The following is a 25,651-nucleotide window of genomic DNA, read 5'->3' on the forward strand; positions in this document are numbered from 1 at the left end:
CTGATGGAGGACTTGGGCATGCCCACACCATTTTGGGCTACTAAAACAGCTCTTCCAAACTGTGACTGGACAGAGGGCATCACGCTACTCAGCCCCGCCCCTCACTGTCAGCCTCAGTGTATGGGCCTCAGAACTGTGGTGAAACATTCCTGAGGAAGCTCTATGTTACCCGAGCATTTGCAGCTTTCCCAGGGTTTGGTGTCTGGGGGGCTCTTGCTTACGGCTGCTCACGTTTCCCACTTCAGAATCCATTTTCTCTACCGCTTTCCCACAGATCCACAGTGACCCCTAGTAATATCCACAGGGAGAAATGCCCGGGACATTACAGGCTGCCCAGTCTGTGGGATATCTGAGGCTGAAGTGACAGGCAAAGGGAAGAACTGTGGCTGGAGAGGACTGTAGCCTACATTCTGGTAGAGTTGGGTGATCAGGATAACTACGGCCAAGATACGGTCTCAATCTGACTCCTTTTACATCAGTTCTCTTGTTTTTGTTTCCATTACTCTTGCTCTTTCTGTCTTTTCCTCATTCTGACTCTTTCTTCCATCTACCCATTGGGTTTCAGTGACCCGTAGAAAGAATGACTTGATGCTGCCTAAGGGTTTCTTCATTGCAGGAGAAAGGCTCGGTCTGAAGGAACAAAGTAAATAAACAATCATATTCACACGAGGCCATTGTTATGTGAGGAAATGTAATACCGTCAAAAATGCACAAGATGTACTGGCTGTGGACACCATGGTCCAGAGATTGCCCAACACAACTTCACGTACATGCCTGTGCCTCTGTGTGTGTTGTGTGTGAGGGCTATAGCACACTCTGCATCTTATTGTCCCTCTGGTCATTTACCCTTCCAGCTGGGGATTCGACCCCAAGTGAACCTAATATCCAGACTGACTGCTCACATGCCTTTGCTCTCTTCCCCACAACTCCTACATGCAATTTATACTCCCACTGGCTAAGTGTGGTTCTGAATCCTGGGCTCAGAGGATGATTCTCGCAGCAAATACAGTGCTCTCATACTTCTAGGGAGGGCTTCCGCTTCAAGTGTGAAATGTACTGGGAAGCCTCCCACCGCGTTGCCTGCTGTCAATGTGTGAGCTGACCTCCGACAGAAAGGAACCTGGAAATCCATCATCCTTTCGGAGCTCGCAGTGGACATTCAGGCCCTTGCTCCCAAATCCCTTTCCTTGAGCTACCTTATGTCCCTGGGTCCATTAGTATCACCCACTTCAATGGACTTACTCTTAGTTCTCCCTCCTCCCCAGCCTCCAGCACACAGAAAGAATTCTGTCTTCTCATACTGTCCTAAAGCATAACAACTTAACCGCCACTGCAACTGCACAGGCCCAGCCCTCACAGGCAATGGTCATTCACAGGCAGCCAGTTGTAATGCCCCAAACTAGGGACAAACACCACAGAGACAGACGCTATTGATGCTCTTGATTTATGTGTTTCAAGAACACACGACAAACAGACAAACAGAGCTGATGCTCCTGCTTTAACTTTCCATTTCATACCATGCTCCCGATCTCTCTGTGACTGAATTCCTGGTCACACAGACATTCTGCTCCATTGTCCTGTGCAGGAACATAATGTCTGCTTGAAAACACATACTCATGTCAAAACCTTCTTATGTGCACTTCTCTATTTGAAGGAAAATGGATGGTCCCTCCTATTTAACTCACACTGTGGGAGATACCCTAACACAATAATTGACTATCATCTCCTAGCAAAATTCCTAAAGAGTATAGTATAATTATTGGTGGCCCTAACATGAAGAGTCGGTCATTGCTGAAATTAGGATCTCTTAAATTTCCTGCTGCCTTGTGTTGGATGCATCACACCACACCACCTTTTTAATGAGCAATGACCTCAGGATCACCCAGTTAGAAATTTGGACACACCTAAGGAAATATTTGATGGTTGCAATGATCCATAAAAGGAAGTGGTGGCACAGCAGCCTCAGCCTTTGTATGAAAAGACTCCTGGACAAGTGTGGGAAGGGTCAGAGGAAGGACATCATGGGAGCCTCCATTTAAGGAATAGTAGACGGGCCTAAGGGTGAGGGAGGTGGCCTGGAGCGAGAGTTCAGAGGAGTGGGTCAATGAATCTGCTTTGATGCTGAATGATTTTGCACATGCACACTTCCTCATTTTACATCAGGTGTCCCTGTCTGAATATAATTCCCACTGCAGTGCTACATACTTCCTTTCTCAACCTGATTCTCTGAGGACCTGACATAACAGGCTCTACTCCTCCCAGTATCAGGGCGTCCATGAGAGAAAGCAATGACCCAGCTACCTAGCAAACTAGGGGCGAGTGTCCAGGAACAGTCCCCCTCACCTGTACTCCTCTACCTTCACTCTCCTGGGGCCAAGCTCCTCGCACAGTACTTGAGATGATTAGACCACACTTCTATTACTGATGTTCTAGTAGGGCAAACAGGACTAGTCAGAAGAAGCCAGGGATCTCACTTTACGAACCCAAGAGGTAGGGGAACCCAAAGCTCTCCTTCTGCATTGCCACCGAGGCCCAACCTCAGTATCCTGTCATATCCTTCCAGGTCGCAGCATTTTTCTCCTAAATAACATTGTCGGGAATGCTGGAAAGGCATTCTCACGCTTATCCAATAGATGGCAGCTTTTCGTTTCAAATCATGTTATTGGGGATGTTGGCAATTCATTCTCATGCTTGTCAAAACATGGCAGCTTTTTTTTACAAATAAAGTTACTGAGCAGGCTGGCAATGCATATCCACACTTGTCCACGAGATGGCAGCATGACTTCACATGTCATTTCATTCGGGATGGTACCACTGCATTCCCTCGTTTCTCCACCAGGTGGCAGCACTTTTCCACCAAATGATTTCATTGGGCATGCACGGTAGGCATGCTCAGGTATGCCCAAGAGTTGTTTGCATTTACCTCAAAATGTCATTTCTTTCGTGATGCTGGAAATGGATTCTCATTCTTGAACAGTCACAGCATGCAGTTATGTCCGCACGTGCCAAAAGGCGGCTTCTAACAGAAAAATACAGTTTGCACATACTTCTACAAAGGGAATTTGGTTTAACTGTGAAATGAACGTAAAACCCCGGCCTGGTTCCCTGCTGTCTCCCTAAAGCGAGGGTATGGCAAACGCATCATCCTTTATAACTTATCACTGCAAATTCCGACCCTTGCACACAAGGCCTTTCCTTGAACTCCCTTATCACCCAAGGGAAAATGGTAAACTCTATTGGACTTTCACTGATTTCTTAATCCACCACAGTCTCTACCACACAGAAAGAATTTTGGCTTCTGATACCATCAGAAAACACAACTTAGCCACTTCTGCAATTGTAAAGGCCATGCATTCACGGGGCGGGTAATTCAGAGAGTCCATTGTCAAGGCAAACAATACATAAACAGGCACATTAGATGCTCTCGCTTTATCTTGCCATTTATTCCATGTGCTGCATATATCCATGGCTGAATGCCTTTCCACAGGGACATTCTGCACCTAATTTCTACGCAGGAAAAGAATCTTTGCTTGAAACACCTTTTAATCTGAAAAAGCTTCTCACGTGCACTACTTATATTGGAAGGTCCCTCCTATAGTTCTCACACGTTAAATACGTGCAGTTAACACAGCAAATCTGGTATCATCTCCTCTGAGGATAATCAAAAAGTATTTAAAAATCATGTCAAGCCCAAACCTGACAAAGTTGGAATCTCTTCCGTTTTCTCCAGCCATGCATTCAACAGCTCCCACCACAACTTGGTTGTGATGGGCAGTGTACCCAGGAAGGCCAGCGATACAATTCAGTAAATACATGGTGGTTGTGATGATCAATAGAGGGATGTGGTGGCACAGCAGCCTCAGCATTTTCATGAAGGAGGATACTGGAAAATTGTGGAGGGGGTTCTAGGAAGCACATCACAGAACTTCTCTTTAATGCATGGTAGGCAGGCCTGAGGGTGGTGTTGGTGACCTGAGGTGTGAGATCAGAGAAATAGGCCAAAGAATCTACTTTCATTCTGAGTGACAGAGGAAACAGACATGACCTCATCATCCTTCAGCCTCCCCCAAGTGAACATGATTGGCACTGCGGTGCTCAGAACTTCCAGCCTCATCCTCATACCGTGATGATGTCACAGGCTGTATTTCTCCCAGCTTCAGTGTGTTCATGTGAGAAAACAATGTCCCAGCTCCCTGGCAATCCAGAGGCAAGTGAAGAGTTGGTCTCTGCTCACCTGTTATCATCTATGTCCCCTCTCCTGATGCCAACATACACTCATAGTTCTCACTGTTGATCTGGAAAGGAAAAATGGGCTCCACAGGAGAGGGCAGGCGTCTAAACCACAAACCCAAAAAGCAGGGGATCACACCAAGCTCTCTAATGGCATATCCTGCAAGGACCCACCTAAGCAATCCTGTCAGATCCCGAAACATGGTGATCAGAGACGAAGTTGAAGAAGTGAATGCTGCTGTTCTGCCTGCAGTTGTAGGCCTGTCGTTCATACTGCAGGTACCACTGAATGTGAGTGGAATGGGTCACCCTGTATCCTGCAGCTTGAGGAGTGTGTGGAGAGGAACCTGTCACCTTCCAACTTGGACACACTTCTTGCCGCAGGCCATGCAGGGAGCCTCCTCTCTCCTGTGATGGTTATGAGAGGATCCTTCACAATCACAGTATCGTGGATGTAGGGGTTTTTGTGAAAGAGCAGCACAGTCTTGCAGCGATTGCTGCCATGCCAGGCTTCCTTCACCTGCAAAAGGATAGTGGATCCGGTTTAGGGTGATAACTTATTCCAGAACTCCCGCCTATTCCTTCCTGCAGGGATAGGATTTTTTCACAAGCTCTCTACCTCCCCAGCCGTGGTCTGCACAGCCTGACCTTCAGATTGATCATGTGGCTGAGCATGGTTTCATCTTGGTCACTGATAATGGCTGACAATTCCAGATTGTTGACAAATTGCAGCAGGTCAAAACGCCTGCACGCTGCAAGCTGAACATGAAACAGCTACAAAAAGGAGCAGATCCTTAAAGCAGCTTGGATTGCTCCCACCTCTCTAACCCCTAGCCCAGCTCCTTCACCATAAGATGCAAAAAGAGAGCACAGTGGTTCTTGTGGGCTCCATGTGTTTATACACACACGGGCACACTGTTTTCCTGACAGCCTTTGACCTCGCCTACATACTTGCCTGCTGAGTGCTTAACAGGATACCTTTATTTGAGGACATCACTCATTCCTGCCTCTCACTGACTTGGATATACAGAGGACTTGGACACGCAGCCCCCCTCGAGTGCAGCATTACCCCAAGAAGAACCTGAGTGACACAGAGCAGTGTGGAGGCAATGGCCCTTGTTCTGCGCATGAGTCTGATCTGGGACGGCGCTCCTGAAGCCCAGGGAGAGTTTTTGTGGTACTGGTGAGATAAAAGGGTGTCTCTGAGATTTTGGATCACACTGTTCTCACTATCCTGAGCTTCACTCCAATGTGTCTATTTGATTCTGAGCTACCGATCCCCACTAATACATTTCTCATGCACTAGGGCAGGCATATTGCGTTCCCTTCTGTAGAGTCAAGGATACACTATTGACTCAGCATCTGGCAATGCACTGAACGTTTGTGCTTTTCAGTTCTAAACAGGGCTGCCGCCGCTGCCAGGTACTGGGCTTGAGCCAGCAGAAGGATCTGCTCACTTGTAAGTTCACGGGCTACATTCCTAACTTAAGTGCCCGGAGCACATCCAGTGGGGACCAGGTGCACTTCCCACTGAGCCAATCCTCTTCGTGCTCCTGCTCGACTGGCTCTTCTTGTGGATGTTTTGTTTCTATCTGTGCCTGAGGCTCAACATCAACCACCACCTTCATGACTTTTATGACGTCCTCTCACCCTGGACAAACTGCTCCCTGCCAATTAATTCCTCCTCAATCAATTCCTTCTCCTCTCCCTGCTCCACCCTGTCTGGCCCTTGTAGAAACTCATGATACATTTCCTCTGCCAAAGCATAACTTACCCACTTCTGCAACTGTAAGGCCCAGCCCTCCCAGGGACTGGTCGATCATTCCAAGGCAGCCAATCGTAAGGCTCAAACCAACACACAAACAACAGACAGACAGACAGACAGACAGACAGACAGACAGACACGGTACTTGCTCTTAATTTATCTTTCTAACTACATGCCATGCTCTGGATGTCTCCGCATCTCAATGCTTTCCCACAGGGACATTCTGCATCTATTTCCTGTGCAGGGAAACAATGTTTGCTTGAAAACACATATTTCGCTGAGAAAGCTTCTCATGTGCACGACTCTTCTTTGAAGTAAAATGGACAGTCCCTCCTATTTATCTCACAGTGTGGGAGGTCCCCTGAACACAACAAACCTCCTATTGTCTCCTCTGACTATTACTAAAGAATACTGAATAATCCCCAATCTGTAAAATGGGTCACTGCCGCCAGTGGGATCTCTTAAGTTTCCACCAGCCCTGTGTTCAACATGTGCCGCCACAACCCGTTTATAACGGGCAGTGTTTTCAGGATGACCTGTGGAGGAATAAGGAGACACTTAAGGAAATATATGGTGGTTGTGATGATCAATAGAGGCAAGTGGTTCCAGAGCAGCCTCAGCCTTTGCATTCTCATGCTGAAACACCACGTGGCAGCATTTTCTCCTCAAATGGTATTATTGCAGATGCTCACTCTGAATTCTTACTTTTGTCCAGAGGCGGCAGAAAGTTTCTTACCAACGATTGTTCTGGGGATGCTGGCAATGCATTCTCACACTTTTCCACCAGGTGTCGGCATGATTTCACGAGTAATTTTATTGGGGATGCTGGAAAAGCATTCACAATTCCATTCAACAGGTGGAAACATTTTCAACAGGATGAATCCATTGGTGAACTCGTGGATGCATTCTCACGTTTACCCACCAGGTGGCAGTATTGTTCCAACTGAGGATCATATTTGGGATGCTTGTGGAGATGCAGAAGATGCATTTTCTCGTTTGTCCACCAGGTGGTGGCATTTTGACACCACGAGATTTTATTGGCTATGCTGACAATGGAAGCTAATGTGTGTCAAGCAGGCAGCAGAATTATTTTACCGCACGATTTCGCTGGAGATGCTTGCAATGGTTCTATATTTATCAGTTGGCGTCAATATTCCACTAGTGAATATCAGGAATGTTCTGGAAGTGCATTCTCACGCTTTTCCACCAGGTGGCAGAATTTTCCCACAAAGTACTTTTACTGAGGATGCTGGCAAGGCATTCCCACGTTTTTTTCTACAGCTGTCTGCATTTTCCCTCCACTGTCCCATTTTGGGGAAACTGGCAATGCATTTTGGCGCTGAAACATGAGATGGCAGCATTTTTCCACCAACGATTCTGTTTGAGATGCTGGCAATGCTTTCCCACGTTTGTCTTAACACGTTTGTGGAAGCATTTTTACTACCAAATTATATTATTGGGGGTGTTGAAAATTCAGTCTCAAGTTTGAAAAAGACTTGGCTACATTTTCCACAAATGTGATTATTTTGTGGATGTTGACAAGGCATTCTCACGTTTTAACAGCCATTGAACCTACTTTCCCAAAAATGATTCTATTGGGAATAGTGGCATGGCACTTTCACTTTTGTTCAATAGCTGGCAACACTTTCACCACAAAGTATCGTTTGGGGAATGCTGGAAGCACGTTCGTCCAACGTACTTCGTAGAAGTACTTTTCCACAAAATGATTTTATTGCGGATGCGGGCAATGCATTCTTCAGTCTCTCAAACAAGAGGCCACATTTTCCACCAAACGATTACTTTGGTTGTGCTGGCAATGCATTCCCACATCTGTCCACAAGGTGGCCACTTTTGTTTACCAAGGGATTTTCCTGAGAACGCTGGCAATGCATTCCCTTGCTCGAATACCAGGTGACAGCATTTTCTCCACAAGTGATCTTATTGGAGATGCTGTAACTGCATTTTCACATTTGTAGAAAGGTGACTGGTTTCTTATTTACAAATGATTGTTTTAAGGCTGCTGGCAATTCCTTCTGACACTCAAACACCAGGTGCAGTATTTTCCCACCAAATGATATTATTGAGGATCCTGGCACTGCATGCTCCTCCTTGGAGAACAAGCGGCAGCTATTTTCCACCATGTAACTTCACTGGGGCTTCTGGCGATGCATTTTCATTCTTGTCCAATAGGTGGAAGCATTTTCCCACAAGTGATTTCACTGGGGATGCTGGCAATGAACACTCACACAAGTCGACAAGATAAGGGCATGTTTCCCACAAGAGATTTTCATTGTGAATCTTGGCAATGTATTTTCAAATGTGTCCGCCATTTGGCAGCCAGCATCATCTCAGAAGGGATTTTCATGAGGATGCGGGCAACGCATTCTCACACTTGTCAAACATGTGGCGGCCTTTTTCCAACAACTGATATTATTGGGGCTGCTGGCAATGCATTGTGAAGCCTGTTTACAACAAGCCCGCATTTTTCCACCAAATGTTATTATTGCACATAAAGGCAATGGTTTCTCCCGCTTGTCCACCCGTTGGCACCTTGACATCACAAGTGATTTTGTTTGGTAAGCTGAGAATGCATTCTTACGTTTGTTCAGCCAGTTGCGGAATTTTTCCACCAAGTGACTTTATTGCTGCTGGCTGTACATTCTCACGTTTGTCCAACTATTCGCCGCAGTTTTCCCCTAAAGTGATATTGTGTGTGTGGGTGTGGATGTTGGTTTTGAATTCTCACACGTGGACATTGGCTATCAGAATTTTAGGCCCAAATCACTTTATTGTGATTCCAGAGCATGCGTTCTCACTCTTGTCCACCAGTTGGCACCGTGATCTCAGTAGGGGTTTCATTGGGGATTCTGGGAAATCATTCATACAGTCCTTTAGCACCTGGTGGCCTTTTTCTCAAAGAGTGATTTTGTTGGGGATGCAGTCAATGCATGCTTCACCTTGTCCACCAGGGGGCAGAATATTTCCACCAAGTTTTTTTTAAAGGGGATGCGTTTAATGCTCTCCCACTTACCTCCACAAGGTGGCAGCATTTTTAAAACAAAGGCTTTTCTTGGGAATGCCGGGAATGCTCTCTCACATTTGTAAACAATGTCAGGTAATTTCTCATCAAACGTTTTTACGGGAGATGCCTGAAATACACTATCACCTTTTATTCAAAGGGGCAGCATTTTTTCAACCAAATAATTTTACAGGGGCTGGCAATGGATGCTCACATTTGTCCCACACTTGGCAGCATTTGTCCCACCCAGAGAAAGTTTTTTTGCGGGGATGCGTGGCAGCGTTTCGCCCCAAATGATTTTATTGAGGATGCCTGCAAGGCAGTCTCAGGTCTCTACATGAGGTCACAGTAGTTTTCAACCACATGATTGGATTGGGGATACTATCAGCGCATTCTCACCCTTTTGCATTTTGCCGACAGAGAGGTTTTGTGGTGATTCTGACAATACATTCTCAGACTTATCTGAGAATTGGCAGTATTTCCGTACAAATGACCTTACTGGGGATGCTGGCAATGTATTCTCACGATTGTCCACGGAGGACAGCATTTTCAATCAAATAATTTTATGGGAGATGCTACGCAGCCATTCTTGCACTTGTCAACCAGAAGGCAGGTTTTCCCCAGTATGATTTTATTGGGCATGCTGGCACTGCATTCGTAATCTTTTTCATAGGTGGCAAAACTTTCCCCAAAACTTATTATTTAGGGGATACTGGCAATGAATTGTCATTCTCAAGCATCCGTTGGCAGCATTTTTTAGCTAATGATTTTGTTGGGGATGCTCGCCGTGCGTTTTCCTATTTGTCGACCAGTGCACCTGGTGCCCGCTGGAGGTGCTCCAGGCACATAAGTTAGAGATGGAGAATATGGACTTGCAAGGAAGCAGAGCCTAACGGAAAATCTTGATAATGCATTGCCAGATTTCTCAGTAAAATCCCTGTGAGAGCTCAGTTCCGTATTATGTTCGAACGTTGGAAGCAAATGCCAGGATCCCCAATAAAATTGTTTGGGTCAAAGATGCCGCTTCCATGTGGGCAAGCGTAAGACTGCCTTGACGTTATTCCCAATAAAATCATTCTAGGAACAGTGCTGCCTCTTAATGGATAATCTTGAGAATGCATTTTCAGCATCTACAAAATAATCACCAGAGTGAACACATAGGCCATCGGCTGGACAAATGTAAGAATGCCTTCTGAGCCTACCAAATAAACTTGCATAAATGTCCAGTGTTGGGTCCTAAAAAATGATGGATTTCTAAGTATCCTCCCTGTAGGGAGTCGGTCACACATTAGGAACAGGCAACCAGGTGGGAGACTTCACAGTTGAACCAAAGTCCCTCTCTAGAAGTATGACTGCACAGTGTTTTGCTGAGAGAATCAGTCTCTGAGGCCGAAGATCCCAAGCGACATTTAGCAAGGGGTGGAATAAGGTGCACAGATACCTGTGGCGAATTGAGTCAAGGCGTGTGGGAAGTCAGAAGTGTATTAGGTTCATTTGGGCAAGAATCCCCTGCTGGAAGAGTAAATGAGCAGAGGGACAATAAGAAGGAGAGTGTGCCACAGCCCTCACACACAAGCACACACAAGCACACACACACACATGCACACACACAGAGGCAAAGGCATGGACATGAATTTGTGTTGGGCAATCTCTGGACTATGATGTCCACAGTCAGTACACCTTGCCCGTTTTTGACACTTTTTACGTTTCCTCAAATGGAAATGGCCTCCTGTGAATATGATTGTTTATTGACTTTGTTCCTTCAGACCAAGCCCTTGTGCAACCAACTATTCCTTAAGCAATATCAAGTCATCCTTGCTACTCGTCACTGAAACCCAAGGAGTGGATGAGAGAAAGTCAGAATGAGAGAAAGACCAAAAGAGCAAAAGCAACGGAAACAAATAAAAAGTTACTAATCTTAAAGCAGTCAGACTGAGACCTTATCTTGGCGGTAATAATCCTGATGATCCAACTCTACCAGAATGTAGGCTACAGTCCTCTCCAGCCACAGTTCTTCCCTTTGACTCTCACTTCAGTCTCAGATATCCCTTATACTGGAATAGCCTCTACTGCCCGGGCATTTCTCCCTGTGGATATTACCAGGGGTCCCTGTGGATGTGTGGGAAGTGTTAAAGAAAACGAATTCTGAAGTGGGAAACGTGAGTTGCCTTAAGAAAGAGCCCACTAGACACCGAACCGAAGGAAACCTAAAGATGCTAAGGCAAAATAGGACTTCCTCAGGAACGTTTCTCTACAGGTACAAGGCCCATACACTGAGGCTCACAGTGAGGGGCGGGGCTGAATACGATGATGCCTGCTGTAGTCTCACAGTTTGGAAGAAATGTTTCAGAAGCCCAACAGCAAAGGGGAGCGAGTGGGGTGTCCAGGAGCCTTTTCCACGCTACGTGACCACATCCCAAGCCCCTGTCTGTAGGCTCAGTGAGACCACACTGAGCACAGCAAGAACCCATATCCGGACCTGAAGTGTCTGTCTTTACTGTATGGCTTATTCTTGACCCTTTGGTCAAATATTAATTGACCATGATGGCATGGGTCAATTTCAGGATTCTGTACTTTTCCATTGATCTATGTGCCTGTTCCTGTGCCAGAAGCAGGTTGTTCTGATCACAGTGGCTTTGCCCTACAGCAGGATATTCAGTAATGTGATCCTACAACTCTGTTCTTTCTCAAGAATACTGTGGGTGCACGGGGTCTTTTTTGGTTTCCTATAAATTTTCGAAACATTTTTTCCAGCTCTGTGAAACACACTGTTGGGATTGATGACAATTGTGTTGAATTTATAGATTGTTTTGGGTAGCATGGATATTTTGATAATGTTAATTCTTTCAGTCTATAATTCTTTCACTCCTTTGTATCTTCCTCTATTTCTCTTTTCAATGTCCTGTTTCTGAATACAAGTCTTTTACATCCTTCTTTGACTTTACTCCTAGGTGTCTTATTTTTCAGTTGCAATGGTAAATGGTATAGTCTTTTTCTAAGAGTTCATAATCGGTGTAAAAAAAATGCCATCAATGTGTTGATGTTAATTTTGCTTCCAGCTTCCTTGCCAAATTCATTAATTATATCCACAAGTACTCGGTGGACTCTTTAGTTTTTTATGTACAATATCATGTCATCTGCAAGTAATGACAGTTAACCTTCTCTCTTCCGATACGGATGCCTTTTATGTTCTCTTTTTGTCTGCTCGCTGTGGCTAGGACTTCCAGTAGTATGCTGAGCAGTAGTGGTGAAAGGGGCAACCGTGTCTTATTCCTCTTCTTAGGGGATATGGTTTTAGCCTTTGCACGTTGAGTATGATTTTGGCCCCAGGTATGTTGTATATGGCCTTTATTATGTTGAGATATATTCCCTCTATTTCCACTTTGCTCCCAGTTTTTTCCAAAATGGGTGCTGGATTTTCTAGAATATTTTCTCTGTATCTATTGATATGATCATAAGATTTTTGTCCTTCATTTTGTTTAGCTCTCACATTTCTTGATTTGCGAATATTATACCAGCGCTGCGTCTCCAGAATAAATCACACTTGGTCATGGTGTATGATCTTATTTAATGTATTGCTGGATAAAATTTGGTAATATATTTTCTGAGGATTTTGGCACCTATGTTCATGAGGGACGTTGGTCTGTGAAATTCTTTATTTGCAGGATCTTCATCTGGTTTTGGGATTTATTATAATACTGGTCTCATAAAAATATCTCCCTCCTCTGGAATTTTCTAAAATATTTTGAGGAGAGTGGGTTTTAATTCTTCTTTAAATGTTTAGGTAAGCTCGCATGTAAATCCATCTGGCCCCAGACACTTGTTTGCTGGAAGTTTTTTTCTTATTACTTCTTCAATTGCATCCATTTTTACTGGCCCTCCAGGTTTTCTGATTCTTTCCGATTGAGTTTTAGCAGATTGTAGTTTTGAGGAATGTGTCCATTTTACGCAGCTTCCCCACTTTATTGTTGTGCATAGTGTTTTCTTAGTATTCTTTCTGTTTCTGTCATGTCAGTTGTTATATCGCCTCTTTCACATCTGATTTTGTTTTCTTGGGTCCTCACCGTTTGTTTTTTGGTGCGTCTGGCTAAAGACTCATCGATCTTATTTCTGTCAGAAAACTAGTTCTTACTTTCATTGATATTTTGTACTGTGTTTTTGGTCTCTGTGTCGTTCATTTCTGTTCTGATCTTCACTATTTTCTTTCTTCTGCATCTCCTCGAAATGTTCAGGTCCTCTTCCCTTTTTAATATTGGGTTGTTGTTTTTGTTTGGTACTTACATAAGAAATAAAAATGACTTTACATTCTGAATTCTGTGTTTTATTTTAATCTCTGATAGCAGATTTATGCCCCTTCAGAAATTGATGTAGAATATACGTCATCTAAAACTAAACATTTTAAACTATACGCTCCAGTGGTTTTAAAATTGGAATAATGTAGAACTGTTACAGCATAACAAGAAGCTAGAAAAATTCCAGGACAAGTTGAAAGGGAAACTGAGATAGATTTTTAGACAGCAGTTTGAGTTAAGCCTATCTTCCCTAAGCCAAAGGCACTGGAGAATAAATAGTTTGTATTAGATGGGAAAGATGCAGAAACCCAGGTGCAGAGACTAGGGCACAGGAAACCACCTGGACAGGAACCCCCAGAGGCCTACAAGGGACAAAGACTGGGAAAACAAGAACTTTGTCCCCAGGTAATCTATTCTCCCAGAGCATGTCATGGGTCATGCGGTGGAGACCCCCTAAGCATTCCTCCCTAAAGATACCTTTTAAGTCTCAGTTGTATTTCAGCTCCAGGCCCATAAAAGCATTAAGACAAGACAAGTGGCATTGGAGTGGACTCAGGACCAGACACATTGACAAATGAGGCCCTTCCTGGCATGGACTAATCAGTGGCGACCAGCACCCTGAAAGGGCACCCCTGGAAAGCTGATGAATATTCTCTTGAGAACTCCCCTTAAGCCTCCCATAAGATTTTCCACCTGCAAGGGAGATAAATATGCTCAGGACAAAGGACCAAGTGTGAGCTCCCCTACACCACAGGAAAGCGTGACAGCGCCAGTTTCCTCCTTCCTTCTGCGGGGGCCCCATGGTGCTTTCAACCAGGGGAGCAATGGGCAGTGGCAGCTCATCCCAGGCTTGTCTTCTGAAACTGTCTGAAAGGTCTTGGAAATGTGTCCAAGGCCCCCTTTTCTCTGACTTCCCAGTGAGCAAAGGCAGCCCAGCCTAGGCTATCCTGTTACTTCGTCTATGCACCTGCCTTGGTTCACGATCCTAAGTACATTTTTATTACAGCCATTAAAGCTTTGGGTTTTTTTCTTCATTTTTTTCTCTTGATTGAAATCTTTCCTTCAAGATGACAAGAGCTGAGGCCTTCTGCCTGTATCCCCTGTAACACAACCGTCATCTTTTCACTTCGGAAACCTTAATGTCAACATAAAAGAAAGCCTCATCCCATTTAAAGAGTATACCCAATTCTACTCTGGACTATTTCCTCATTTACACTGATGTCTTTCCCATCTCCATGGCTATGCTATTGCTATTGTCGTTGTTGTTAACCCTCACTAGAGGATATTTTTTTCATTGACTTCCAGAGAGAGTGGCATGGAAGAAGGGGTAGAGAGAGAGAGGTGCCTCAGTGTTAGAGACACAGACATTGGTTGCTTTTCTAATTCGCTGCACACCTGGGATGAGGAATGAATCTACAACCTAGGTATGTGCCCTCAACTGGGAATCAAACCGGAGACCCTTCAGTGTGCAGGCCGACACTATACCACTGAGCCCCGCTGCCCAGGGTAGATATGCCTTTTTAAATATGAAGTTTGTAGGTATATTTAACTTGAAATTGGTAGAGGTTTTAAAATGATTTCTTTAGTTTTACTCATGTTTTCATTGGTGATTTGCCACTATTATATTACTGGCATTAATTTTGCAACAGTTTGTATGTAGCAGGGAGGAAACACTTTTAGATCAGGGTCCAAATAGAGTAGTGTATACGAACTTTTTTTGTTAAAAACTTTTATAGCAATGAGAACCAGAAAAATTTCTACTAAACTATGTAACACTACAACTGAAAGATTTAGAAAGAGAACAGAAAACAAGAAAAGGCCCAGAGGAAGTAAAAGGAAGAAAATAATAAAGAACCAGAGCCTAAATAAATAACGTAGAGACTAAAAAATTAAAAAAGGTCAATGCAACCAAGAGCTTGTCTTTGAATAGACAATCAGTGTGATGAACTTTTAACCCAACTCACCAAAAACCAAAGACAGAGGTCAAAAATAAATAAATTGAGGAACAAAAGAAGTGAAGTAACAACTGATACCACTGAAATACAAAGGGTTGTAAGCAAATACCCTGAACAACTATATGCCAACAACCTGGATGAAATAGACAAATTTCTGGAAATACACAACCTTCCAATACTCAGTGAGGAAGAATCAGGCATGCTGAACACGTTGATAAAAAGTGGTGAAATTGGAACAGTGATTTTTTAAAAAATGCCCAAGAAAAAAAGGGCCAGGCCCAGACAGTTTCAGAGGGGAGTTTTATCAAACATTCAAAAAATAATTCAAATTGTTCCAAAAAGTCCGAGAGGAACAAACACTCCCAAGCTCTTTTTAGGCAGCCTGAATAATCCCAACTACAAATCCAGGTAAAGACCTTGCAAAGAAAGAATTACAGGCCAATATCCGTGATAAACAGAGATGCTAAAATCTTCAAACAAATATTAGCAAATTGGATCAAGCAATATGTTAAACAGATCACACCCCATGACCAAGTGGGGTTTATTCCAGGGATGCAGGTTTGGTACAGTATTCACAAATCTATAAATGTGATGCATCACAGGAACCATTTGACAAACAAAAATCTCATGATCATCTCAGTAGGTGCAGAAAGAGCAACAAAACCCAGCGCCCATTTTTGAGAAAAACTCTCAGCACAGTGGGGATAGAGGGATCATGCCTAAACACATTAAAGTCCTTATAGGACAAACCTTCAGTCAACTTCATACTCAATGGGCAAAAACTAAAACATATCCCCTAATAAGAGGAACAAGACAGGGACGTCCACTTTCACCATCTTTTATTCAACAGAGTGTTGGAAGTCCTTGCCACAGCGATCAGACAAGGAGAAAACATAAAAGGCATCCAAATTGGAAAGGAGAAATAAAACTGTCACTGTTTGCAGATGACCTGATATTGTATGCTGAGAACACTAAAGAGGTCACCAAAAGACTTCTAGATTTAATAATAAATGAACTCAGCTATGCAGCAGGATGGAAAATTAATGCCCAGAAGTAAATGGCATTTTGAAACAACATTCATGATCTCTCAGAAAGAGAAACTAAAACAAACAAACAAACAAACAAAAACACATTTAACGAGCAACAATAAAATTAAGATACTTAGGAATTAACTTAACCAAAGGGGTGAAAGACGTGTACTTGCAAAACAAATATGTTCAAAAAAGAGATAGAGGAAGATATAAACAAGTGTAAGAATATACCATGCTAATGGATTGCTAGAATCAACCTCATTCAGATGTCCGTACTCCCCAAAGCAATCTATAGATTCAAACTATTCATAAAATACCAATGTCCGATATCACAGACCTAGAAGAAGTAGTGCAAAAATTTAAAGGACACAAAAAGGACAGGGCCCCAAATCGCTGCAGCAATTTTGGGAGGAAGAAAAAAGTGGAAGGAATCAAAATAATACATATCAAGATATAGTAAAGCCATTTTAATCGAAACAGAATGGAACTGGCAGAAGAACAGACTTAATGACATAAATGGAACTGAACAGACAACCCAGGAATTGACCCAACTCATTACACTCAATTGAGATTTTACAAAGGAGGCAGAGCATACAGTGGAGTAAAGGAAGTCTCTTCAATAAATGGTGTTGGGAAAATTGGACAGGAACTTTCAAAATAATGCAACTAGACCACTATCTTGCACCGCACACAAGGATCAACTCCAACTGGATAAAAAACTTAAAGGTAAAACATGAAACCATTAAAAATCCTAGAAGGAAATGGAGGCAGCATGATCTCAGACATCTCTCATTGCAATATGCTTACCAATACACTGCCTAGGGCAATGGAAGCAAAGGAGAAAATAAACAAATGGGACTACAGCAAAATAAAAAGATTCTGCACAAAGATACCATCAACAAAATGCAAAGGGAACTCATTATATGGGAGAACATATTTGCCGATGATACATCTGATAAAGGGTTACTACCCCTAATATTTTAAGAAACACACCTTCACAAGAGGAAGACAAACGATCCAATTAAAAAACGAGCAAAGACCTAAGTAGACACTTCTCCAAAGAGCGCATAAACATGTCCAAGAGACATATGAAAACTGCTCAGTGTCACTAATCACCAGAGAGATGAAAATTAAAACAATAATGGGGTATCACCTGAGGTCTTCCAGAATGGCTATGTTTTCAATAAGTCAATAAACAGAAAGTGCCTGTGAGGGTGTGCAGAAAAGCTCACCCTAGTATACTGCTGGTGGGAATGCAGACTCGTGCAGCCTCTATGGAAAACCTTATGACATAGGAGGTTTTCTCAAAAATTGAAATACAGAACTGCCATTGAACCCAGTGGCCCCACTGCTTGGAATATGTCCTACGAAACCAGGAACATCGATCAGGAAGAATATATAAACCCCTCTGTTCAGAGCAGCACAATTTACAATAGCTCACAGGAATGGGTACATGAATCTGCTTTGATTCTGAGTGACAGTAGACATGCACACTCTTGCATCTTCCTTCAGCTTCCTGCCTGAACATGATGCCACACTGCAGTTCTTCAGACTTTCTGTCTCTTCCCAATGCCGCAGTGGCCTGGCGTCATAGGCTATCCTTCCGAGCCTCAGGGTGTTCATGTGAGAGAAAAATGTCCCAGCTACCTGACAACCCAAGGGGGAGCCCCACTGGCATCTCCTCACATGTCCTCTAAGTGCCTTCTCCTGGTTCCAACATCCTCAAGTAGTCCTTACTGATTTTCTGGCAGAGCAAAAAGTGATCGTCCAGAGACGGCAGGGATCTGACTAAAAATCCAAAAGCAGGGGAACACACCAAGCTCTCTTAGGGCATTGCAAGCAAGCCTCCACCTCAGCAATCCTGTCAGACCCTGCCACGCTGTGGGCAGAGAACTAGTTGAAGTAGTTAAGGCTGCTGTTCTGGTGCCTGGAGCTGTTGGCCCATCGTTCATAATGCTGGCACCACTGAATGCAAGAGGCATAGGATGCACTGTATCCTGCAGCATGAGGAGTGTGTGGAGAAGGGCACATCACCTTTCAAGTTCTATGCACTTCCTGCTGCTGCCCATAGAGAGAGCCTGCTCCCGCCTGTGATGGTAATGAGATACTCCTTCACAGTGGCAGTACTGCATTAGTATGATTTGCTACAAAAGGACAGTTAACCTTGCCATCATCCCTGGCATGTCTGGCTCCCTCCACCTGCAGAAGGAATGTGGGTGGGGGTTAGGGACATCTCACTCCTGGACACCCAAGTGTCCCTGCTTACATGGACAGGTTATATTCTCAAGCCCCCTCCCTTTCCAGCACCAGTACCTGCAACATCACCTTCACATTGATCTTGTGGCTATGAAAGAACTAAAACATGGAGATCTACAAAACAGCCTGGCTTGGCCTGAACCACCTATCTTCTGGCCCCATTCCTTCTGCATAAGAGGCACAGAGGAACACAGAGGTTCCTGGGGTTACAGGTGCCTGCACCCATGCGGTCACACTGATTCCTCACAGGCTTTGATATCCCCACACCCTTGCCTGCACACGGCTTCACAGGATACCCTGATTCACGCACGTCACACGTTCCTGCCTCTGATGGAGGACTTGGGCATGCCCACACCATTTTGGGCTACTAAAACAGCTCTTCCAAACTCTGACTGGACAGAGGGCATCACGCTACTCAGCCCCGCCCCTCACTGTCAGCCTCAGTGTATGGGCCACAGAACTGTGGTGAAACATTCCTGAGGAAGCTCTATGTTACCCGAGCATTTGCAGCTTTCCCAGGGTTTGGTGTCTGGGGGGCTCTTGCTTACGGCTACTCACGTTTCCCACTTCAGAATCCATTTTCTCTACCGCTTTCCCACAGATCCACAGTGACCCCTAGTAATATCCACAGGGAGAAATGCCCGGGACATTACAGGCTGCCCAGTCTGTGGGATATCTGAGGCTGAAGTGACAGGCAAAGGGAAGAACTGTGGCTGGAGAGGACTGTAGCCTACATTCTGGTAGAGTTGGGTGATCAGGATAACTACGGCCAAGATACGGTCTCAATCTGACTCCTTTTACATCAGTTCTCTTGTTTTTGTTTCCATTACTCTTGCTCTTTCTGTCTTTTCCTCATTCTGACTCTTTCTTCCATCTACCCATTGGGTTTCAGTGACCCGTAGAAAGAATGACTTGATGCTGCCTAAGGGTTTCTTCATTGCAGGAGAAAGGCTCGGTCTGAAGGAACAAAGTAAATAAACAATCATATTCACATGAGGCCATTGTTATGTGAGGAAATGTAATACCGTCAAAAATGCACAAGATGTACTCGCTCTGGACACCATGGTCCAGAGATTGCCCAACACAACTTCACGTACATGCCTGTGCCTCTGTGTGTGTTGTGTGTGAGGGCTATAGAACACTCTGCATCTTATTGTCCCTCTGGGCATTTACCCTTCCAGCTGGGGATTCGACCCCAAGTGAACCTAATATCCAGACTGACTCCTCACATGCCTTTGCTCTCTTCCCCACAACTCCTACATGCAATTTATACTCCCACTGGCTAAGTGTGGTTCTGAATCCTGGGCTCAGAGCATGATTCTCGCAGCAAATACAGTGCTCTCATACTTCTAGGGAGGGATTCTGCTTCAAGTGTGAAATGCACTGGGAAGCCTCCCACCGCGTTGCCTGCTGTCAGTGTGTGAGCTGACCTCCGACAGAAAGGAACCTGGAAATCCATCATCCTTTCGGAGCTCGCAGTGGACATTCAGGCCCTTGCTCCCAAATCCCTTTCCTTGAGCTACCTTATGTCCCTGGGTCCATTAGTATCACCCACTTCAATGGACTTACTCTTAGTTCTCCCTCCTCCCCAGCCTCCAGCACACAGAAAGAATTCTGTCTTCTCATACTGTCCTAAAGCATAACAACTTAACCGCCACTGCCACTGCACAGGCCCAGCCCTCACAGGCAATGGTCATTCACAGGCAGCCAGTTGTAATGCCCCAAACTAGGGACAAACACCACAGAGACAGACGCTATTGATGCTCTTGATTTATGTGTTCCAAGAACACACGACAAACAGACAAACAGAGCTGATGCTCCTGCTTTAACTTTCCATTTCATACCATGCTCCCGATCTCTCTGTGACTGAATACCTGGTCACACAGACATTCTGCTCCATTGTCCTGTGCAGGAACATAATGTCTGCTTGAAAACACATACTCATGTCAAAACCTTCTTATGTGCACTTCTCTATTTGAAGGAAAATGGATGGTCCCTCCTATTTAACTCACACTGTGGGAGATACCCTAACACAATAATTGACTATCATCTCCTAGCAAAATTCCTAAAGAGTATAGTATAATTATTGGTGGCCCTAACATGAAGAGTCGGTCATTGCTGAAATTAGGATCTCTTAAATTTCCTGCTGCCTTGTGTTGGATGCATCACACCACACCACCTTTTTAATGAGCAATGACCTCAGGATCACCCAGTTAGGAATTTGGACACACCTAAGGAAATATTTGATGGTTGCAATGATCCATAAAAGGAAGTGGTGGCACAGCAGCCTCAGCCTTTGTATGAAAAGACTCCTGGACAAGTGTGGGAAGGGTCAGAGGAAGGACATCATGGGAGCCTCCATTTAAGGAATAGTAGACGGGCCTAAGGGTGAGGGAGGTGGCCTGGAGCGAGAGTTCAGAGGAGTGGGTCAATGAATCTGCTTTGATGCTGAATGATTTTGCACATGCACACTTCCTCATTTTACATCAGGTGTCCCTGTCTGAATATAATTCCCACTGCAGTGCTACATACTTCCTTTCTCAACCTGATTCTCTGAGGACCTGACATAACAGGCTCTATTCCTCCCAGTATCAGGGCGTCCATGAGAGAAAGCAATGACCCAGCTACCTAGCAAACTAGGGGCGAGTGTCCAGGAACAGTCCCCCTCACCTGTACTCCTCTACCTTCACTCTCCTGGGGCCAAGTTCCTCGCACAGTACTTGAGATGATTAGACCACACTTCTATTACTGATGTTCTAGTAGGGCAAACAGGACTAGTCAGAAGAAGCCAGGGATCTCACTTTACGAACCCAAGAGGTAGGGGAACCCAAAGCTCTCCTTCTGCATTGCCACCGAGGCCCAACCTCAGTATCCTGTCATATCCTTCCAGGTCGCAGCATTTTTCTCCTAAATAACATTGTCGGGAATGCTGGAAAGGCATTCTCACGCTTATCCAATAGATGGCAGCTTTTCGTTTCAAATCATGTTATTGGGGATGTTGGCAATTCATTCTCATGCTTGTCAAAACATGGCAGCTTTTTTTTACAAATAAAGTTACTGAGCAGGCTGGCAATGCATATCCACACTTGTCCACGAGATGGCAGCATGACTTCACATGTCATTTCATTCGGGATGGTACCACTGCATTCCCTCGTTTCTCCACCAGGTGGCAGCACTTTTCCACCAAATGATTTCATTGGGCATGCACGGTAGGCATGCTCAGGTATGCCCAAGAGTTGTTTGCATTTACCTCAAAATGTCATTTCTTTCGTGATGCTGGAAATGGATTCTCATTCTTGAACAGTCACAGCATGCAGTTATGTCCGCACGTGCCAAAAGGCGGCTTCTAACAGAAAAATACAGTTTGCACATACTTCTACAAAGGGAATTTGGTTTAACTGTGAAATGAACGTAAAACCCCGGCCTGGTTCCCTGCTGTCTCCCTAAAGCGAGGGTATGGCAAACGCATCATCCTTTATAACTTATCACTGCAAATTCCGACCCTTGCACACAAGGCCTTTCCTTGAACTCCCTTATCACCCAAGGGAAAATGGTAAACTCTATTGGACTTTCACTGATTTCTTAATCCACCACAGTCTCTACCACACAGAAAGAATTTTGGCTTCTGATACCATCAGAAAACACAACTTAGCCACTTCTGCAATTGTAAAGGCCATGCATTCACGGGGCGGGTAATTCAGAGAGTCCATTGTCAAGGCAAACAATACATAAACAGGCACATTAGATGCTCTCGCTTTATCTTGCCATTTATTCCATGTGCTGCATATATCCATGGCTGAATGCCTTTCCACAGGGACATTCTGCACCTAATTTCTACGCAGGAAAAGAATCTTTGCTTGAAACACCTTTTAATCTGAAAAAGCTTCTCACGTGCACTACTTATATTGGAAGGTCCCTCCTATAGTTCTCACACGTTAAATACGTGCAGTTAACACAGCAAATCTGGTATCATCTCCTCTGAGGATAATCAAAAAGTATTTAAAAATCATGTCAAGCCCAAACCTGACAAAGTTGGAATCTCTTCCGTTTTCTCCAGCCATGCATTCAACAGTTCCCACCACAACTTGGTTGTAATGGGCAGTGTACCCAGGAAGGCCAGCGATACAATTCAGTAAATACATGGTGGTTGTGATGATCAATAGAGGGATGTGGTGGCACAGCAGCCTCAGCATTTTCATGAAGGAGGATACTGGAAAATTGTGGAGGGGGTTCTAGGAAGCACATCACAGAACTTCTCTTTAATGCATGGTAGGCAGGCCTGAGGGTGGTGTTGGTGACCTGAGGTGTGAGATCAGAGAAATAGGCCAAAGAATCTACTTTCATTCTGAGTGACAGAGGAAACAGACATGACCTCATCATCCTTCAGCCTCCCCCAAGTGAACATGATTGGCACTGCGGTGCTCAGAACTTCCAGCCTCATCCTCATACCGTGATGATGTCACAGGCTGTATTTCTCCCAGCTTCAGTGTGTTCATGTGAGAAAACAATGTCCCAGCTACCTGGCAATCCAGAGGCAAGTGAAGAGTTGGTCTCTGCTCACCTGTTATCATCTATGTCCCCTCTCCTGATGCCAACATACACTCATAGTTCTCACTGTTGATCTGGAAAGGAAAAATGGGCTCCACAGGAGAGGGCAGGCGTCTAAACCACAAACCCAAAAAGCAGGGGATCACACCAAGCTCTCTAATGGCATTTCCTGCAAGGACCCACCTAAGCAATCCTGTCAGATCCCGAAACATGGTGATCAGAGACGAAGTTGAAGAAGTGAATGCTGCTGTTCTGCCTGCAGTTGTAGGCCTGTCGTTCATACTGCAGGTACCACTGAATGTGAGTGGAATGGGTCACCCTGTATCCTGCAGCTTGAGGAGTGTGTGGAGAGGAACCTGTCACCTTCCAACTTGGACACACTTCTTGCCGCAGGCCATGCAGGGAGCCTCCTCTCTCCTGCGATGGCTATGAGAGGATCCTTCACAATCACAGTATCGTGGATGTAGGGGTTTTTGTGAAAGAGCAGCACAGTCTTGCAGCGATTGCTGCCATGCCAGGCTTCCTTCACCTGCAAAAGGATAGTGGATCCGGTTTAGGGTGATAACTTATTCCAGAACTCCCGCCTATTCCTTCCTGCAGGGATAGGATTTTTTCACAAGCTCTCTACCTCCCCAGCCATGGTCTGCACAGCCTGACCTTCAGATTGATCATGTGGCTGAGCATGGTTTCATCTTGGTCACTGATAATGGCTGACAATTCCAGATTGTTGACAAATTGCAGCAGGTCAAAACGCCTGCACGCTGCAAGCTGAACATGAAACAGCTACAAAAAGGAGCAGATCCTTAAAGCAGCTTGGATTGCTCCCACCTCTCTAACCCCTAGCCCAGCTCCTTCACCATAAGATGCAAAAAGAGAGCACAGTGGTTCTTGTGGGCTCCATGTGTTTATACACACACGGGCACACTGTTTTCCTGACAGCCGTTGACCTCGCCTACATACTTGCCTGCTGAGTGCTTAACAGGATACCTTTATTTGTGGACATCACTCATTCCTGCCTCTCACTGACTTGGATATACAGAGGACTTGGACACGCAGCCCCCCTCGAGTGCAGCATTACCCCAAGAAGAACCTGAGTGACACAGAGCAGTGTGGAGGCAATGGCCCTTGTTCTGCGCATGAGTCTGATCTGGGACGGCGCTCCTGAAGCCCAGGGAGAGTTTTTGTGGTACTGGTGAGATAAAAGGGTGTCTCTGAGATTTTGGATCACACTGTTCTCACTATCCTGAGCTTCACTCCAATGTGTCTATTTGATTCTGAGCTACCGATCCCCACTAATACATTTCTCATGCACTAGGGCAGGCATATTGCGTTCCCTTCTGTAGAGTCAAGGATACACTATTGACTCAGCATCTGGCAATGCACTGAACGTTTGTGCTTTTCAGTTCTAAACAGGGCTGCCGCCGCTGCCAGGTACTGGGCTTGAGCCAGCAGAAGGATCTGCTCACTTGTAAGTTCACGGGCTACATTCCTAACTTAAGTGCCCGGAGCACATCCAGTGGGGACCAGGTGCACTTCCCACTGAGCCAATCCTCTTCGTGCTCCTGCTCGACTGGCTCTTCTTGTGGATGTTTTGTTTCTATCTGTGCCTGAGGCTCAACATCAACCACTACCTTCATGACTTTTATGGCGTCCTCTCACCCAGGACAAACTGCTCCCTGCCAATTAATTCCTCCTCAATCAATTCCTTCTCCTCTCCCTGCTCCACCCTGTCTGGCCCTTGTAGAAACTCATGATACATTTCCTCTGCCAAGGCATAACTTACCCACTTCTGCAACTGTAAGGCCCAGCCCTCCCAGGGACTGGTCGATCATTCCAAGGCAGCCAATCGTAAGGCTCAAACCAACACACAAACAACAGACAGACAGACAGACAGACAGACAGACACGGTACTTGCTCTTAATTTATCTTTCTAACTACATGCCATGCTCTGGATGTCTCCGCATCTCAATGCTTTCCCACAGGGACATTCTGCATCTATTTCCTGTGCAGGGAAACAATGTTTGCTTGAAAACACATATTTCGCTGAGAAAGCTTCTCATGTGCACGACTCTTCTTTGAAGTAAAATGGACAGTCCCTCCTATTTATCTCACAGTGTGGGAGGTCCCCTGAACACAACAAACCTCCTATTGTCTCCTCTGACTATTACTAAAGAATACTGAATAATCCCCAATCTGTAAAATGGGTCACTGCCGCCAGTGAGATCTCTTAAGTTTCCACCAGCCCTGTGTTCAACATGTGCCGCCACAACCCGTTTATAACGGGCAGTGTTTTCAGGATGACCTGTGGAGGAATAAGGAGACACTTAAGGAAATATATGGTGGTTGTGATGATCAATAGAGGCAAGTGGTTCCAGAGCAGCCTCAGCCTTTGCATTCTCATGCTGAAACACCACGTGGCAGCATTTTCTCCTCAAATGGTATTATTGCAGATGCTCACTCTGAATTCTTACTTTTGTCCAGAGGCGGCAGAAAGTTTCTTACCAACGATTGTTCTGGGGATGCTGGCAATGCATTCTCACACTTTGCCACCAGGT

The sequence above is a fragment of the Miniopterus schreibersii genome, assembly GCF_964146895.1.
Source record: "Miniopterus schreibersii genome assembly, chromosome: Y".
Classification (NCBI taxonomy): Eukaryota; Metazoa; Chordata; class Mammalia; order Chiroptera; family Miniopteridae; genus Miniopterus; species Miniopterus schreibersii.